At 47.1% G+C, this 18,628-nt stretch overlaps 1 protein-coding gene across 2 annotated transcripts in view; it reads left to right on the top strand.

The window, feature by feature from the left end:
• The window catches only part of RAD50 (RAD50 double strand break repair protein), a 258,372-nt gene that overhangs the window by 28,054 nt on the left and 211,690 nt on the right, over positions 1-18,628 (top strand). For both annotated transcript variants that reach the window (XM_042250243.1, XM_042250244.1), the window contains exon 3: positions 10,813-10,851. The gene's annotated coding sequence lies outside the window, so the exon portion shown is untranslated. The remainder of the gene's footprint in view (positions 1-10,812; positions 10,852-18,628) is intronic.

Below are 18,628 nucleotides of genomic sequence, written 5' to 3'. Positions count from 1 at the left end.
CTGCAGAATCACTTCCTCCTGGCTGCAGCGGGGGCAGGGCCCTGGCGTGATCACGAAGCTCGCTGACCACGCTGACCACGCGGAGAAGGACTAGCAGGGCACGGTGGGAGGGGCGAGGAGGCCTTGGATTGCTCCTCCTCAGGACAGCTGCTGTGTCTTATCACCAGCAAAGAGTAGGGACCCAGGATGTAGCAGCCGTAACTTTTCTGAAGGCTTGGCCCTTTGTGAAGGAGCATATGCTTCAGATGCCTTCCTCCCCCTTGAGGACTGCTGTGATCATAGAAACAGGGTTCCTGGGTCTCTAAGTCACAGTGAGAATCTTCCCTTCTTTCAAAGGCCTTAACAGCCTCAGTGGCCTTGGAGGTGTCTTGAACCTGAGGGACTGAGCTTCATCTGAGAAATTCCTATGTCTCTTGACAACACCTGCCTCTCCAGTAGTAGCCTTCAAGAAGCCATCTAGACAGAAAAACCGATCTTCTGCACTGGTGGGAGCAGCTGAAAGGATAGCAGGATGGCCTCTTGCCTCAGTGTCAATCTCTCCACCTCAGGTTTCAACTGTACTTCAATTTTGCCCTTAGAAATACGCTTTCAGTTAAGCATTCTCCTTCCTGAGGTGTTGTTTTGAAAATGCAGTTAGGTAAAGATGCATATAAGTCATTAGTGTAATTTAGCTTTATACTGTAAACTGACTTCATCTTTAAATAGAGGGCTTGGTCCAGTGGGTCTCAGCATTTTTTAAGTCACACACCTCTTTCAGAACCTAAGGAAATAGATGGACCGTTCCCTCAGGAAAACTCATGAACATCCAGGATTTTGTATACCACTTGTGGATTTCAAGGAGCCCTTTGACCTTACCCTGGAGTTGTGAGTTCTTATGAGAGGATGGTAAATGGGAGAAGTTAGTGGTGATGGGTAGGAACCAGAACAAACAAGGAAATTGGGTGCTGCTGCTGTGATCACTTTGCGGTTTTCCCCAAGACCTGTCGTGTGAATACGTCAGAAATGAAGTCTGTCACCTGGCTAGTGCTTCTGTGGGTAGTGATGCTGGGGACATGTGCACCACATCTCTGAGCTCCCAAGACCATGTGTGTGTATCTCCATGAAGCTGCATAAGGAGAAAACTACCCTGGGGATCCTGGAGCGGCCTTTCTCCTGGAGGAGCCTTGTGTCCCTCTGGTGGGCCAAGGTCCTGTTGGCACCAGCCTGATACCTGATACCACCCTGATAGGGGCTACCAGCCTGCTACCACCACCCCCCAGCAGAAGAGGTGGTGGCTTGGTCATTCTGGACTACGTACTCATAACCTTGAGTCTGAGATCTCTTTTATTTTCTTTGGGGAAGTCAGCTTTATGAGGCAGCTTGTGATTCTCTGGGTATTGTTCTGTTCAAACTGGGGGAAACATGGGGGAAGTTTTTGGATCTAGACTTCATCTGAAAGCCTCGCAGGGGATTTTGGAAGTGATGCAGCATAGTGAAACAAGCATGCGATCATTTGTAGTCCCATGCTTGTGATGCGAAGCTCCTTCTGTTTGTGGTGACTCGAGGAGGGGAGAATTCCCCCACTGCGAGCCAGCTGGACAAGTGTCAACTCTGCTCTCTCTGCAGGTTCCAGCATGGAAGAGGAGGAGCGGGACATGGACTAGGGGAAGCCACCAGGGTTTGCTGGGCTGGACCCAGTTTAACACACGTGAAAGGGGGTGGTCCTTCTCTTGAGCTAGTCAGCCAGGGTCCCCCTACCCCCACAGAGCCATTCTCAGACCTGGCACAGCACCCTATCCAAACTGGACACCACCACCTGCTTGTTGAACTGATCAGAGACTCACCTCTCACCTACATCACATCCTAGAATGAAGCACAGGCTTCGCATGTCACACTCAAGTGGGCACACCCTCATGGACAAATGCAGTCTTTCCCCTACTCAGTCAGACTTTGTCCTTTCAATTCTTTCTATTTTTAAACATTAGCTTTTTGTGATTATTTCTGTGTTTGCTGGATTTATTGACATTAAAATAAATATTTCTTTTTTTAAAGAATTTAGTTATTTTTATGTTTATTTTCTTTATTTATTTTTGACTGTGCTGGATCTTTGCTCCTCCATGGGCTTACTCTAGTTATGGTGAGTGGGGGCTACTCTCTATTGCATTGCCTGGACTTCTCATTGCACTGGCTTCTCTTGTTATGGCTCCCAGGCTCTAGAGCACAGGCTTGGTGGTTGTGGCCCTTGACCTTACTTGCTCCTGGCATGTGGGATCCTCCTGGATCAGGGATCGAATCTACGTCTCCTGCATTGACAGGTGGATTCTTTACTACTGAGCCACTAGGGAAGCCCCTAAAACAAAGGTTTATTAAACAGTGTACAAAAAGCAATAGTCATAGATGAAAAAATAGGTAAATTGAACTTTCATGGTCTTTGGTTCATCAGAAGATAGCATCAAAAGAGTGAAAAGGCAAACCACAGGCTGATACTTTCAGTAACATACCTGACAGAGGACTTGCAGTCAGACTATATGAAGAACGCCTGTAGGTCAATAAGAAAAAGACAGGCAAAATCAGCAAAAGCCTTGAGCAAGAACATGTTTAAAGTGGATATCTAAATAGTATTTTGCAAGTTAGAACTTATAACACTGTATATCCACCCTAAAGGACCAAAACCTTAAAGACTGATAATACCAGATATTGGCAAATCCTCATGTGTTGCTGGGCTTCCCTGGTGGCTCAGCTGGTAAAGAATCCTCCTGCAATGCGGGAGACCTGGGTTTGATTCCTGAGTTGGGAAGATCCCCTGGAGAAGGGAAAGGCTACCCACTCCGGTTCTGCCCTGGAGAATTCGTGGACTATACGATCCACGGGATCCCAAAGAGTCGGACACGACTGGGCGACTTTCACTTTCAGGTGTTGGTGATAGGAGTATGAATTTGAGCGTTTGGAAATTTGGAAAACTATTTAGCAGTATCTACCAAAGCTGAGATTACACTCATTCCATAAACTATCAGTTCCCCTCCTAAGTATGTACTCAGTAGGAATGAGTGTGTATATCCTCCAGTGTTTATAGTGTTCTTATTCATCAACTGGAAACAGCCCAAGTGGCCATCAGCAACAGAATGGATAAGTAAATTGTGTCATATGCATACAGTGGAATACACCACAGCGATTGGAAAAAGAACAAACTATGTTGGCACATAGCAATACAGATGAATCTCAGGCATGTTGAGTAAAAGAAGCCAGACACCGAAAAAGTACATATTGTACGATCCTGTGCTCCTGGAGGATAGGACCACACCTTTTATCTCTGAAAGTAAATATTTGTTGACAGAGTGAGTAAAGGAAGACGTGGCTTTTACTCTCGGAGATGTTTTCAGAGTAACGTTTGTGTGTGTGTGTTAAGGTGAAATTAGTTTGCGATGCAGTTAACAAATGCTCAGTTTGCTGTAAAATGAAGCAGAAAACATGCTAAAAAACAAATGAAGAAGAAAAAGCAGAAATGAATCCATTTTACCTTAATGGGGAAGGGAATGACAAGAGGGCTGTGGGATTCAGGAAGAGGCATTCACCGGTGCTCAGGGGATGAGGAGGGCTTCCTGAAAGGAACAGTATTGAGCAGAACTTTGACAGGGATTGAGATGACAACAAGCAGAGAAGGCCTGAGAAGGACATCCCAGGCTTAGGGAATGGCACATTCAGGCGGTTCTCAGGCTTTAGCACATGTCAGAATCATTTGGAGGACTTTTGAAAACACAGGCAGCTGGGCCCCACCCAGAGATCTTGGTTCAGTAGCTCTGGAGTAGGACCTGAGAATTTGCATTTCCAACAATTTCCAGCTGATGCTGATGCTGCTGGTCAGGGAACCACACTTTGGGGCCCACTGGCTGGTCCAGGTAGTTGCATCTCACATGAGTCACATTCACTTACTTAGGTAAGTGAAGTGCAAGATGGGAGGGTGTTTTTAGGCAGGTAAAGTGGGCCATAGCCTGGAGGCCTTGGGCTGCGTCTGAGCTTAGACCTAATCCTATAGACTTAATTTAGAGCCATGTGGATAGATTCATGTTGTATCTGATTTCCAGGGTGTCCCCATACAGGATCTAGATTCCTTCAGCCTTAAGGCTTAAGTCTTAAGCTTAAGGCTGTACAGCTGTGCAAGCGATAAAATGCATACTGAGTTTGGCCTTGTAGAGACAAGCCCTGCACAAAGCACACCTTCAGAGGGCACACAGTTTACACTGATGGGCCAGCAAGGATTGAAGAAAGGCATTATTTTAAGTATGCAACATCAGGGTTATTTGTAGCCATGTAACACATGCATGCAGGGGCTTCCCAGGTGGCTCAGTGGTAAAAAAAAAAATCCACCTGCCAATGCAGGAGCTGCAAGAGACATGGGTTCAATCCCTGGGTCGGGAAGATCCCCTGAAGGAGAAAATGGCACCCTGCGCCAGTGTTCTTGCCTGGAGAATCCCGTGGACAGAGAAGGCTGGTGGGCTACAGTCCGTGGAGTTGCAGAGAGCTGGACATGACTGAGCGCACAGAAGCGACAACACATACTGTGGGAATGGCAGGTGGAAACGAACCTGCTGACCTGACCGTTCAGGCAAAAGCAGCAGTTTTACTTTAAAGAAGAGATCATTGCTCTGCATGTTTCTTTCTCATGGCCCACAGCCCTCCCACATTCCCCAGGACAAGGATGTTACACCATACACCCAGTCCGTTTCTGTCACTGGAGAGACACATAGAGTCAGGAGATTCCCCCCAGATGGTCTTTCTTTGGCTCGGGAAAGGAGAGTTAGTCGCCGGGGTGGGATTTGGGGAGGGAGGCACACACCCTGAATAGCCCAGCTGAAGAGTCCCTGCCCCTCTCTGGGGCCATCCTGGTCAGGACACTGGACTAGCAGAACCGCCCTTTCCGGGTTGACCCTGGCACAGAGAGCCAATGCCATCTGTCCTCCTTTATACTGGCTTCCAGTTATACCTCAGTAAGCTGCAATTCAGTTGCTATTAATACCAAAGTATTCTACTGGGTGTGGTAGAGACACAGATGAATCAGCCACAGACCTGCCCTCCAGAAACGTACAGTTTAATCAAGGGGAGAGGAGACAGAGGTTGGTTTTGGTCGTTAAAAACCCTCCTGCCTGGTCCCTTGTTTTCTCCCTCCACATCCCTGGTTTAGGTCTAACTGCTCCCTCTCCCTTAGTCACCACTGTTGGAGGCTGGAGCCTCTCACTCATTCAGTAGGATCCTGAGGTCATGGAGATGAGTAAATCAAGATGTTTGTGGTCTGATAGGGAGCTCGTCCTGCCCCACAGTTGAAGCCAGGCCATCCCTGAGCAGATACCCTGAAGCTGCCACCCCTGTTGCTGGGGCCAAGACCATCAGCTCTGGGCTGGAGAAACCTAAGTCCCCCTGCTGGCTGGGTTCCACACTGATAGATGGTGCCTGGGATCCCCACCTTTGCATCAGCCTGTCCCAGGCCAGCTAAACCACAGGCCTCTGGGGGTTGCAGCTGTTGCATGCATGGTGATCCACAGGAAGATAAGAGGGGGCTCTGGTGACTGCTGGTGCCCTGACAACTCTCCAGCTCCCTGAAGACCCCACTCCTCTTGGAGTTCTGCTGGCCTTTTCCCTCGGGGGCCCTGGGAACTAGCTTGCTTCCTCCTTACCCCCCGCCCCACGCTATTTGTAAGAGAGTCACCTAAAAGTGAGCAGGGGCCCAGAAATCAGAACTGGGTTTAGATCTTGCTCTGCCACTCCCTGTCTGTGCAACTAGGGCAAGGCACCTAACCTTTCTCAGCCTCAGTTTCCTCATCTGTAGAATGGGAATACCAACCTTGCTTATTCCTTCATATTGTTGTTCAGAGACACAGAGGATACAGACAGAATTCTTGTCCTTAAACTGCCCTAAGCCTAAGGGGGTAGCTGGACAAGCACACACAGAGTAATGAGCACCACACCAGAGACACATTTGGGATGCAGTGGTGAGCAGAGTAAAGGTAAACTGATTCTAACAGGTGAGCTGCAGAGCTTCACGTCAGCGCCGTGTGCAGAGCACGGTGGAAGCGCCTCTCCAGCGCTTTGGCTGCTAGTGTTTCTTGAATGCCTGACACTGTGTTAAGTATTTACCCATGTTTTATTTTTTAATTCACAACAAACCAGTGAGGTGTTATCACCCCATTTTATGGATGAACAAACTGAGGCTCCAAACGGAGCATACATTAACCTGGCATAGAATTTATTAAGCACCTGCTGCTGCTGCTGCTAAGTCGCTTCAGTCATGTCCGACTCTGTGTGACCCCATAGACGGCAGCCCACCAGGCTCCCCTCTCTCTGGGATTCTCCAGGCAAGAACACTGGAGTGGGTTGCCATTTCCTTCTCCAATGCACGAAAGTGAAAAGTGAAAGTAAAGTCGCCCAGTCGTGTCCAACTCTTAGCGACCCCATGGACTGCAGCCTACCAGGCCCCTCCATCCATGGGATTTTCCGGGCAAGAGTACTGGAGTGGGGTGCCATTGCCTTCTCTGATTGAGCACCTACTACATGATAAATTTTACAGATATAACAGTAAACAAGAGAGACCCAAGTCCCTCCCTCCTAGAGCTTACATTCCGCAGGTGAAGTCACTTGCTCAAGATGAGGCTGAAATGTGCCAGAGCGCAGATTCAAACCCAGGTCTGAGGACCTCCTGGGCTTGTGCTTTTCCCTCTCACTCCAGAACTCACTGTCTCTGAGGATATTCCTTTCATGGGAGGCACAAACTGTCCCTGCCAGCTCCTCTGAAGAATTCAGGGTTCGGGAGCAAGGCTGAATCAGAAGTAAGAGAGGAGCTCCTATTTCTGCAGAGCCCTCTCTTTCACAAGCACTCCCCAGCAGCCCTGCCCCAAAGAAAGACGGCCTGCCTGACCCCTCAGATATTTTCCCCAGGGAGGGGTGGACGGAAGAGCTTCCCAAAGGGGATTTCAAGGGAGGGGTAGTGCTGTCTGTGCTCAGGTCAGAGAGAGACACCCCCTTCCTGGCTCCGGTAGGGAATCCCTTTGGATTTCACTTGGCCTGTGGGAGGGGCCTGTTATTTTCCTACTCCTCAGGTCCTCTAGGGAGGAAGTCAGGCCTGGGCTATGTCAGAGGATTAGATCAGGCTAATCCTCTTGGGTGCAGGCCTCAGCCCTGCCCTTCCTCTGCCCTCAGCCTCAGGCTGCCTCTTGATGCCAGGAGATCTGTGGCATCCCCACTGGGCGGTGACATTTTCTCTTAATCCAAGGAAACAATGAGAAATTGCAAGCCTCTTCCACTAAAGAAAAAAGATACATATAGGATTACTCATTATAATATTTACTCATAGTAGCAGTCACCTGGAAACAATCTAAATGGCCAGCGTTTTGGAATTAAATAAAATATGATAAAAGTATACATTCAGTGAAATACTATGCAGCCATTAAGAATCATATGGAGAAGAAAATTATATGAGTGCTTATAATTTAGTCACAACTCATGACTTAAACAGTGTACACAAAACAGAATATACAACATGATCCTTTTTTTAATTTGTGTATATGTGCATAGAAAAATGTCTAGAAAGATGCACACCAAATGTGAACAGTAAAAATAAATAGTGTGAGCAATAACGATCTCTGGGTAGTAGAACTGAAACTTCTGTTTTCAGTATTTCCAAATCTTTCAGTGAAAGAAATGTGTGTATTTTCTAATTATGGAGAGAAGAATCCCCACAATATATATTAGAGAGAGATGAGACTGTCTCTTTTTGGACCTGTACTTAGCTGGTTCCAGTCCCTACCTAGCCTTGGGAGGTTTGAAAGCTCAAGAGTAGTGTGGGATTGGGGACAGCTCAATGAGAATGAGCTGCCCTCTATTCAGTTCAGTCGCTCAGTCATGTCTGACTCTTTGCAACCCCATGGACTGCAGCACGCCAGGCTTCCCTGGGTCTCATCTGAAATGTCGTCTGCCAGAAAGGCCTCCTGACCGCACACCCAGGCTGAAGGGGGCCCCTCCCACATTCTCTCTCCCTCCCTCACCCCATTTTATTATCTTCATTGCACCTAACTATGTCTGCAATGACCTGCTGCTCATCTGTTCTGGGTGGTTATTCATCCTCTCCACCAGAAGGCAGGTTTTGTGAGAGCAGGACCCCTGCCATCTTGCTCCTCTGACTTCCCATCAGGAGAAGAGACCTGAGCAAAATCTTGGTTTATAAGAAGCAGACCAGGGTGTTCAGCAGCCCTCTAAAGTTGTGGGCATTGATCCTAAGGCTCCAGGTGACCTGGAGAAAATGGGATTAACATCTTGGGAGTCTAGAGACAAGCTGATTACTCTCTCTGGGGACCAGAACTGGTTGAAGCTCAGCAACATGGAGAACCTGGTCCAGCTTGGTAACAGCAGCTGCCAAATTGTTACATGTGTTGTAGAAGTGCCAGCTTTGTGCTTTTCAGCTTGTGAATGAGTGAAGTGAAGCTAGAAGCAGTTTATCTGATCATCCCTTACCTCTTCGCTTCCAGAGCTCCTGAGGCCAGCCCCATCTGTCCTCTAGCTCACGACTTGGGCTCCTCTCTTTCGAACCTGTCCCAGTCAAGTTCTCATCCCAACCATTCCGCTGACTCTGCCCTTGACTGAGATCGCCTATGCTTCTAAGACACTAAATCCAGTTATTAATTCTCTGTCCTCATATGACTTGGCCTATCACAGTGAATTGCTCTATCTCCTCGAAACCCTTTCTCCTGGTTTCCTTCCTATTGTACTTGCTACTCCTTCTCAGTCTCCTTTGCTGAGCAATTGAATGGAGCTTAGCTGACTTCCCTGGTGACTCAGACGGTGAAGCGTCTGTCTACAATGTGGGAGACCCGGGTTCAATCCCTGGGTTGGGAAGATCCCCTAGAGAAGGAAATGGCAATCCACTCCAGTACTATTGCCTGGAAAATCCCATGGACAGAGAAGCCTGGTAGGCTACAGCCCATGGGTTGCAAAGAGTCGGACACTACTGAGCGACTTTACCTTTTTTACCTTTACCTTTTAGCCTCATGAGGGCTTCCCTGGTGGCTCAGATGGTGAAGAATCCGCCTGTAATGCGGGAAACCTGGGTTCGATCCCTGGGTTGAGAAGATCCCCCTGGAGGAGGGCGTGGCAACCCACACCAGTATTCTGGAGAATCCCCATGGACAGAGGAGCCTGGCAGGCTACAGTCCGTGGGGTCACAAAGAGCCAGACACAACTGAGCAACTACGTATACACACAGTCCTCATGAACTGAAGGCAGCTTGTATATTGACAGTTACCCCCCTTGGTGACCTCCTCCTACACCATGGCTTCATAAGAACTGTATGCTGAGCACTTGCAAATCTTCACTTCCAGTCCGGATCTCTCTCCCCTGAACTCCAGACACATATATCCACCTGCTTACTCACCTCTCCACTTGAGTGTCTAAAAGTCATCTCATGCTTAACAAAACTGAGTTCCTTATCTCCCTGCCAGACATGCTCCATCATCAGGCTTCTGCATGCAAATAATGACTATTCCTTCTTCTCATTTGCTCAACCCAAAATCTCAGAGTCCTCTTTGATTCCTTTATTTCATATTTCTCTTCTAAATCCATCAACATATCCTGTTGGCTCTACTTTCTGGTATCTGACTAGATCTCAATACCCGTCCCCCGCCCCATGCTACCTCTTCAGTCCAAGCCACCACTGCCTTTTCCAGGATTTCTGCAGTATCCTCCCAATTGGTTTGACCTGTGCTCCCCAGGTTACTCTCAACACAACATCCAGTGACCTTGTTAAAGTGTGAGACACATCGTGTCCCTTCTTTGTGTAAAACTTCCCAGCGGCCCCCGTTTTGAGTCAGCGCTCAAGGTCAGTGCTTGATGAACTTCAGTGCTCTGCACACCCTGGAGCCTCTCACTGCCTCTCTGCTCCCCTCCCTTACTTCCTCGTCACTCACTCTTCCGGGGCCACACTCTCCGCCTCTCTGATCTTTACCATCTCAGACAGGCTCTTCCCTTCAGGCCTTTTCACGTGCTGTTGACCACACCTGGGAAGCTTATTCCCCTCTTATTCTCAGGGTGCATGTCCTCAGTTTCTCAGGTCTTTGTTCAAAAGTCATCTCAGATGTCTGGGCTTCCCTGGCTGCAATATTTACAGGTTTAGCACTCCTTTCCACCTTCTGCTCCAACATTTCCTTCTACCATCTTTTGCTTTGTTTTTCCTCCAGAGCAGTTAACTTTTCTGATTACTGTTTAATTAATGTATTTGGTTGGTTGGTCTTCAAGTCCCACAGGGGCAGGGTTTTCACTTGTTTTGTCTCGTGCTGCATTTCTAGAGCCCAAGGAGAGTGCCTGGCATATGGTAGGTGCTCAGTAAATACTCGATGAGTGGATATATGAATACAACTGTATGCTGGGGACTTCTCTAGTGGTCCAGCAGTCAAGACTCCACACTTCCACTGCAGGGGGCATGGGCTTATTCCCACGTCAGGGAACTCAGATCCCATATACCATATGACATGCCCATCTCCATCCACCCGCCGCAAAAAAAAAAAGCATGACAAAACCACTTACTGTTTACATAAGGCCTTGAGACGAGGGGAAAGGGGTTTCTGCCAGCAAAAGAGTGTCAATGAGCCAAATGAGAGAGAACTGCCCTGGGCAGGAGCATACCCCTGTGTGGATGTCAGGGGCCTGTTTCTGCCTTGGGCCAGCATGCAGCCAACTCATAGCTGAGTTCCCAGAGATGAGCACTCATCACTCAACTTCCTTTCAGGTTCGCTTTGCCCCAAGGCTCCCCCTTAGCGCTCTCCCTTAATCACTTACTTTCCTTTTTACCTACAGGTGCCAGTTTGCAGCCTGCTGAAGGAAAACAACATCAAGGTAAAAGAACAATAAGACTTTGTGTCTGGTTTAAAACTTCTCAACTTAAAAGGCCTTGAAATGTGTTCAATGAAGACCCAGAGGGCTGAAAGTGTTGGCAGCCAAATAAAATGAAGGTGCGGGAACTCATGTTGACTTCTTGGTTAGAGTGAGAGCTGGGGACAGTGAGAAACAGCTAAGTATTGAGGAATGGGTCAGCAGAGGTGACTCTCCAGTCTTCAGACCCAGGAAGACAGTGCTTCCCTTGGGAAAACCTGGCAGCCTCCCCCATACCAGCCAGTCACGGGCCCACCGCCTGGTCCTCCTCCCCTGCTTTCCTCCCTCCAGGCCTCTCCTCTTCTTTGCTCTCTCCGGAGGTTCCACCCTGCCTGCTGAAGTCAGAGCAGGCCTTGGCAGAGTGTTTGGGCTTTTTGGTTTTTTTTAAAGCAAGAATGGTTTGGTTCTAAATCTAGAGGAATATATAGGATGCTTCCAGCATAGAGGGGTCTCTGTTTCTGTGTTAAATCACAGTCCGAATTTTAAAAAGTGAAAATATTCAGTAAATAATGAATGTGGGGGGAATGTGCAACGATGTGTACTGCTGATGTGATTGGAAAGGGGGCCACTTTTAAAAATGTATCTAGCTTTTGTCCAAGCAGTTCTACCATCTGGAATTTATCCTCTGGAAATAAACACATTTTTGTAAAGGTGGATGAATAAAGATATTTATAACTGCATTGTTTATAATAGAAAAAAAAGGAAACATTGGAAAGCCCAACAAAAAGGAGTTGGTTGTTTAAAATCTGGCATATCTACACAAAGACCTGTCTTGCATGCAACAGCATGACCTAGGGGTGTATATATATTAATGAGAACAATGTTTGCGTATACTGCTAGGTTTAAAAAAAAAAAGTGTATGGTCAGGCCACTCAGAAGAGCGCTTCTCTTTTTTGTTTTGTTTTGTCTTTTAACTATAATTTTATTTATTTATTTTTGGCTTTGCTGGCTCTTCACTGCTGCTCAGGCTTTTCTCTGGTTGCAGAGAGTGGGGTCTCTTCTCCCATTTGTGATGCGAGGGCTTCTCATTGCGGTGACTTCTCTTGTAGAACACGAGTCCTAGGGCACACAGGCTTCAGTAGCCGTGGCACGTGGGCCCAGTAGTTGCGGCTCCCTGGCTCTAGAGCACAGGCTCAGTAGTTGGGGCACGCAGGCTTAGTAGCTCATTGGCATGTGGGATCTTCCCGGATCAGACCTTGATCCCACGTCTCCTGCGTTGGCAGGTGGATTTTTCACCACTGAGCCACCAGGGAAGCCCAGAATGGCTGGATCAGTGCCTACTTCACCTACACCCTATTCACATGACTGACCTTCCTATATATGCTTGCCACAGGCCCCAACTAGAGATTGTTCTTGTCCGAGAGGCAGTGAAGGGCGTGCCCCTCTGCTAGTTTCTCTGGTAACTGATGAGCCAACCTGCCATCTATTCCCCCGTAACAGGCAGTCTCCCCTCCCCAGGAGCAAAGGCTGCCTCCTTGTCTTGCTCACCATCACATGGTGAGGCATTGCTCTAGGACTTTGCTTTACCCTTGTAAGATGAATCCTCCTATCCATTATATCACTGATGTCTCTGTCACTGACTCCAGGCTCTTTTTTCAGTCTTGAACCTGGGCAAGTACAGGCCTTAGAGGCCTGTGAAATGCAGCCCAACAGAGAGAAAAAGAAAAATAGAAAAATCTTAACAAAACATGCAAGGAAAGTAGCTTTGTCCTCAGCCTAGTGGGTTTAAATCGAGATCAGTCTCTTAACTCACATGAGAACTCAAGCAAGTAATGTGATCTCCCTAAGCCTCTGTCTCCTCATAGTAAGGCCTGCCTCGCAGTTATGAGGATTTAGTGGGATTAACACCTCTAAAGGCCCACTTCAGAGTCCAACATGTGGTGAGTGCTGGTGGTATTCAGATGAGACATCATGAACCAGTAGTACCTTTCCTGGGTACCTGTGAGGAAGCCTTTAAACATTCTGCAAATTCATAGACAAATATTGATTTTATTTGGCTGGTTAGAATTATAGATGATTTTCAACATTAAAAAATTTTTCTGCAAGGAATACATGTTACTTATGTTGACTGAAAAAAAAATATGCAGCCTAAATGAGAATTGTGTTTTATTCCATGAATTTTATGAGGACTTCAAGCTTGGGAGTCAGCCTTTCAGATAGCTCTGAGGGACTGTTCTCAAAGAGGTAAGGTAAGGGAGGAGCCAGGATACAAAGGAGTTTTGCCAAAAAGAGCAAGTAATAAGAACATTCAAAAATTACTGTTAATTAAAGAAAACCAGACACCTCAAGTTAATGAATTTAGTGCTTTTCAGTGTATGGGAAGATGCAGGAGTCTGGGTTCATTGAAATCCTTCTTTTCATATGCACCTTAGCTGGCTAAGGCCAGGATTCTGGCCAGTATCTCAGGCTCACTGTTGGGAGTGGTGGTAATGACTGACGGCTTGATGTCGTAGCATCCCCTGTTTGCTGATATGGCAGGCAATATTTTTCATCCACACTTATATACTGATGATGTAATTTTTAAAAAGGAAGTAACAGTTGAAAAGGTTTAAAAGAGAAAACAAACTTCAGGCAGGCCAACTGAATGGTGTCCAAGGCAAAGCTCCTGAGGATTGAGGTAGAAGGTAGTGGAAAGGGGTACCAGGCAGCGGATGAAAGAAAAGGATGGTTAGGCTTGAGGGCTGGTGCCCACTTAGATGTACCTCAAAGGTAAGGCTCCAGACCTCACAAGCATGTTCCCCACTTTGCCACCCCCCCACCACCCAGGGAGCCTCTGGTAGGAGATATGGTGACCCATCAGATGATAATGGGTGTATATAGTCACCGTTGGCTGCTGAGGCAACCTGACTCGTGCACCTGCAAGGAGGGATCTGTGACTCCAGCCATGGGCTCAGCTCTTAGCCCACCCTCAGAATCCACGCTCCAGGGCAGGGTCTCCCAAGCAAATACCACCTGCTGGGAAAGGGATCTGGTGATGACTGCCCAAGGGCTGCTCTGCCATCCCCCATCCCCACCCCTACTCCCACCCACCAGCTGCTGGCCAGTGATATCAGGAGACTTCTTCCACATGAATGAGCTACGTGCTGCCCATGCCAGTTTATTGAGCATTCTTAGGGCATGGCTTGCCCACCTGGGTGGATTTTCCAAATAATTAAATTTAATCCCATCATACTGCAATTTGTTTATTGGATTCATTTTTAATAAATTTTTATTTTATCAAATTTATCAAAATAATGCACACATATGGTTTAAAGAAAATAGAGGCTTATAATATTAATAAAAATCCTCTCTTGATGTTTTTCTGCCCCACTCTATTCAGAGGATAGAGTTAACCTTTTATTATTTTCTGTTTCTATTTATGATGTTATTTCTTGATTTACCAGTTTTAGACCTCTGTGGACTTCTTGTGGTAGCTGAGAATTGAGCTCACCTACAAAACCACCTCCAGATCTTCTTCCTCCATCCTTCCAGTAAGACTAACAGGATTTTTGGTTAACTCAATGTATAGTGAATATAGACATTCTTTACTGCCGTGCTAAGTCATGTGTGATGTATCTGTTCTTGAGTTCTGGGGGGGAAATTAATTCTTTGATAATTTTCTCCCCTCTGTTTTACCTGTTGAACCTACTGGATCAATCAGCTAATTTTCTTTTTTTTTTTTTTTTCATCTAATTTTCTTATGTTTTCTTTTTTATTTCCCCTCTGTTTGCCTTTTGGAAATACTTTCTTGATTTTTAAAATTTTTGGCCTTTATATTTTTAGTATACAAGTACTCACTCTTATTTCTGATTGCTTCTTTTTCATAATATTACAGTCTTGTTTTATGGATACACTATCTCCCATTTATTTCTCTGAAGGTATTACTTATTTCTCATTTGTCTGTTGGTTTTGTTTTTAATATTTTTCTATTCTCTAAATTGTCTTTGTTTCCAACTGGCTTCTTTTTGTTTTCTCTCTCTCTCTTCCACATTGGAAGTTTTCCTCAAATATCAGAAATATCTATTGATATCTATGAATAAAGCAATAAAAAGCTGAATTAAACTGTATTGGGGGAAAACTTGACTGGGGCATCACTCTAGGCAGCAAGCCAGTCTTTTCATTAACAAGCCTCTAAACGTCAGACTCGTTTCTCTAGAGCTGGCTTTCTCCACCCTGGCATGTTGACACCAGGGCCAAATAATTCTTTATTGTAGGATGTTTAGTAGTATCACTGAACTCTGCTCACCAGGTGCCATTAGTAACCCCCCTCCAAGAATTGTGATAACCAAAAATATCGATAAACCCCACCAAATGTTCTCTGGGGAGCAAAATTACCTCCTTAAGAACCATTGCTGTAGAGCTACACGGCCTCTCAAGAGAAGTATTCTAACTCCTGTTCCAATTACCGTTACTGCCTAACAAACCACACCAATACTTTGTAGCATAAACAACAACCACTTCGTTGTGCTGCGAGTCAGGAATTGGGAAGAAGCATGGCTCTTCTCTGCTCAACAGTGTCTGAGATGGCTGAAAGCTGGAGCCAGCTGCAGCTGAAGGATCCACTTCCAAGATGGTTCTTCACTTGGCAGGGAAAGCTGGAAGACTGGGTACAACAGGACTGGAGACCAGGCAGACGACACATGGCCTCCCCGGGGCAACAGCCTGGGAGCTGGACCTCTTGTATTGTAGCTCAGGATTCTAGAGTGAATGTTCCTGCCAGCAATATGAAAGCTGCAGGGCCTTTTATGGCCTGGCTTTGGAAGTCACATAACATCCCTTCCCCTGTAATACAAGCCCACCCAGATTAAGGAAAGGAGAAGAGTCTTCCCTCTCAAAAACTTTTGCAGCCATGTTTTAAATTCACTATGCTTTGTTACAGGACGATACACGCCTGGGCAAGGTGGGGTCTGCAGACTTGCCGTCATCCCTCCATTTACATCCTTGTGTTCATCTGCCCTCTCTTCTGCCAGGGTCTCTCCCACTTAGTGTCTTCAGTCTCCTGCTATGTTGGACAGAGTATGATGTGGGATCTGAGAGGATTCCAAACAATGGCCCTGGTTCCTTTCCCTACCCTCTTTGTGCTTGACCCCCACCATCATAATACCTGGGCTCCCCAAGGTCTGAGCTCCCCCACGTTTCTGAGACTGGAGTGGCTTGCCTCATGTCAGTCTCCCCCTCTGGGAGCCCTTAAGAATCTAACTTTTTCCATATCAGCCCTCCCTCAATCTTTCATCTGCTTTCCAGTTTCCCAGCGTTTGCTGAGATCTCTCATCTGCTCAAGTCTCTTTACCATTCTGTTTGCTCTTGAGCATATATACCATTTTACTTCCTGTTTGGCATTTTTAGTGACACTTCAGGAGAGAAAGGAGGTAGAGACATGTGAATACGCAGATATGTATAATGGTAGCTTGTTACACTTCTTTTGAATGGATGTGTGTGTGTGTGTGTGTGTGTTCAGTTGTGTCCAGCTCTTTGCAACCCTCTGCGAGGCTCCTCTGTCCATGGGGTTTCCCAGGCAAGAATACTGGAGTGGGTTGCTATTTCCTTCTCCAGGGGATCTTCCCGACACAGGGATTGAACCTGGGTTTGTTACATCTCCTTCACTGGCAGGTGGGTTCTTTACCACTCTGCCACCTGGGAATCCCCTTGAGTGGATATATGGTATCTCTAAATTGTGTTATAATCTTCCCTTCCCTGTTGGAGCTCTGTTAAGTAGTACAGTGACCACATTTAATGTGTTATTGACAATTTGGAATCTTCTTTATGAACACACATCTTCGCTTCGGAATTATTAAACTGAGTAAAGCTATCTGTCCCCTTTCATGCTGAGGATGCAGATCACTGTGCCAAAATTCCTTAAACCTCATTTCATGGACATCTCTGCCTCTGACTGCCTCTTTTCCCATTTATATGTGGTGAGGGGGCCACATTACAGCACGTTAACTTCTAATTTACTCCTTTTAAATGGCTACTGCACTAGGTGACCATGCAGGATATGGACTTCCCTGGTGGATCAACAGAAAAGAATCTGCCTGCCAAGGCAGGAGACGCAAATTCGATCCTTGGATCGGGAATATTCCCTGGAGGAAGGCATGGTAACCCACTCCAGTATTCTTGCCTGAAAAATCCCATAGACAGAGGAGCCTGGTGGGCTACAGTCCATGGCGTCACAAAGAATCGGACACGACTGAAGTAAATGAGGACGCACACATGCAGGGTATCCCCCACCAGCCTGCCCCTACACATTTTCTGCCCTTTCCCACACCTCCCAGGATTTGACCTTTGTGGATTGCACCAACCAGGCTCCATGCCCTTGTGCTTCCAGTTGGGTTTGGCCAGATGAAGTCCCCTGCAGGAGATAAGAGAGTACTGCTGGGGTGTATTAGGGTACTTTATCCACCCCTCCCCGCCACCAGCTCCCTCCCTTGCCAGGCCTCAGATCAAGTCTGTGTTCTTCTCCTTAAAGCCACTGCAACTCCCCGAAGCCCTTCCCTGCAGCTCTCTCAGGGTCCTAGGAACAGTCCCACCTCCTCCTCCCTCCAGGCCATGGTAAAAGCTCCCCATTGTCACTGGCTCCAAGGTGTTTCTCCTTCCCTCGATGCTCCTCATCCCCTTGGAAACAGTCCTTCCTTAAGCTCTGCTCGTTACCTGTGCAGTGTGTGTGTGTTTCCTACCGGGACCCTGCCCAGACAGAAACTTCTTCTGATTTGCTTCTAAAACAAGAATGGTCCCTGCCTGAGCCCTGAAGCATCTGCTTTGAAATGTTCTGTGTGAGCTCCCTGACATCTCTGGGTTACTCAGGGGCTTTTGAAAATTCAGTTCCTAGTTGTTAAGCAGAATAGATAGTAGAGGGTACGAGATTAGTGACGTCTTCATATGGGGAAATGTTACTGGAGTGTTTTGAAAAGGAAAATAAGCATGTAAATAGAAGGAAACCAGGAGAAAGAGTTTATGATGACTTTCAGAAATTATATGACAGGCTGGAAAATATCAGGGGTTTTAGAAAGGATTAAATCCCTTCCTGCATAACAGATCCTTGCTGGGTCTTAAGGTAAAGTGGGTATTTGGGGGACATCCAGAGCAATTCTGAGTGGGATTCCCCCAGTGTGACATTAGAAGTCCCTCAGTTCAGACCTGCCAGGCCTCTGTGCTTCCCAGTCAGTAGCTTCTCTGATGCTTCTGCTCTGGCAAGTGTCATGTGCTTGTCTGTCCACTAGAGCCCAGTGAGGCTCATGGCCCTGCAGCAGCATCAGGGCTCACACCCTACAGCAGCCGAGCTCTCCTGTGGCACCTCTGAGCTCAGCCCTCACGACTCACCTTCTGGAATGCTCTCTGGATTCTCTTACCTCCTCACCTACTGTCCAGTCAACCCTTGGTGAATTTATACACCCCTTTCAAGCAAGAACTCTTCCTGGCCACCCATTTGCTAAAGCAGAAAAAGGAAATGTATCATAAATGCTTCTCAAAGATGATGACAGGAAGGGGTAGTGTCACTCTGGCGGGCCAAGGTTGCCACTGTGGCAGTTCACAGACAGACAGTGAGGTGGCACATGGGGGCTGATGTCCCAGCCAGGGGCAGCACAGGCACAGCCCTCAAGGCCCAGCCTCCCCGCCCTACACCAGCAGGCTCCTGGACCCTCAGCCCTCCTGGGCAGGAGGCAAAGGCCTGGAGGCGTTCCCCTGTTTCACAGGAAGGAGCCCAAAGCCAGGAGAATCGAGAGTTGCAGCTTCAGTAGAGAGACATGCTTATACCCTGGCTTCC

The sequence above is a fragment of the Ovis aries genome, chromosome 5, assembly GCF_016772045.2.
Source record: "Ovis aries strain OAR_USU_Benz2616 breed Rambouillet chromosome 5, ARS-UI_Ramb_v3.0, whole genome shotgun sequence".
Taxonomy (NCBI): domain Eukaryota; kingdom Metazoa; phylum Chordata; class Mammalia; order Artiodactyla; family Bovidae; genus Ovis; species Ovis aries.
This window is presented reverse-complemented; position numbering and strand designations above follow the sequence as displayed.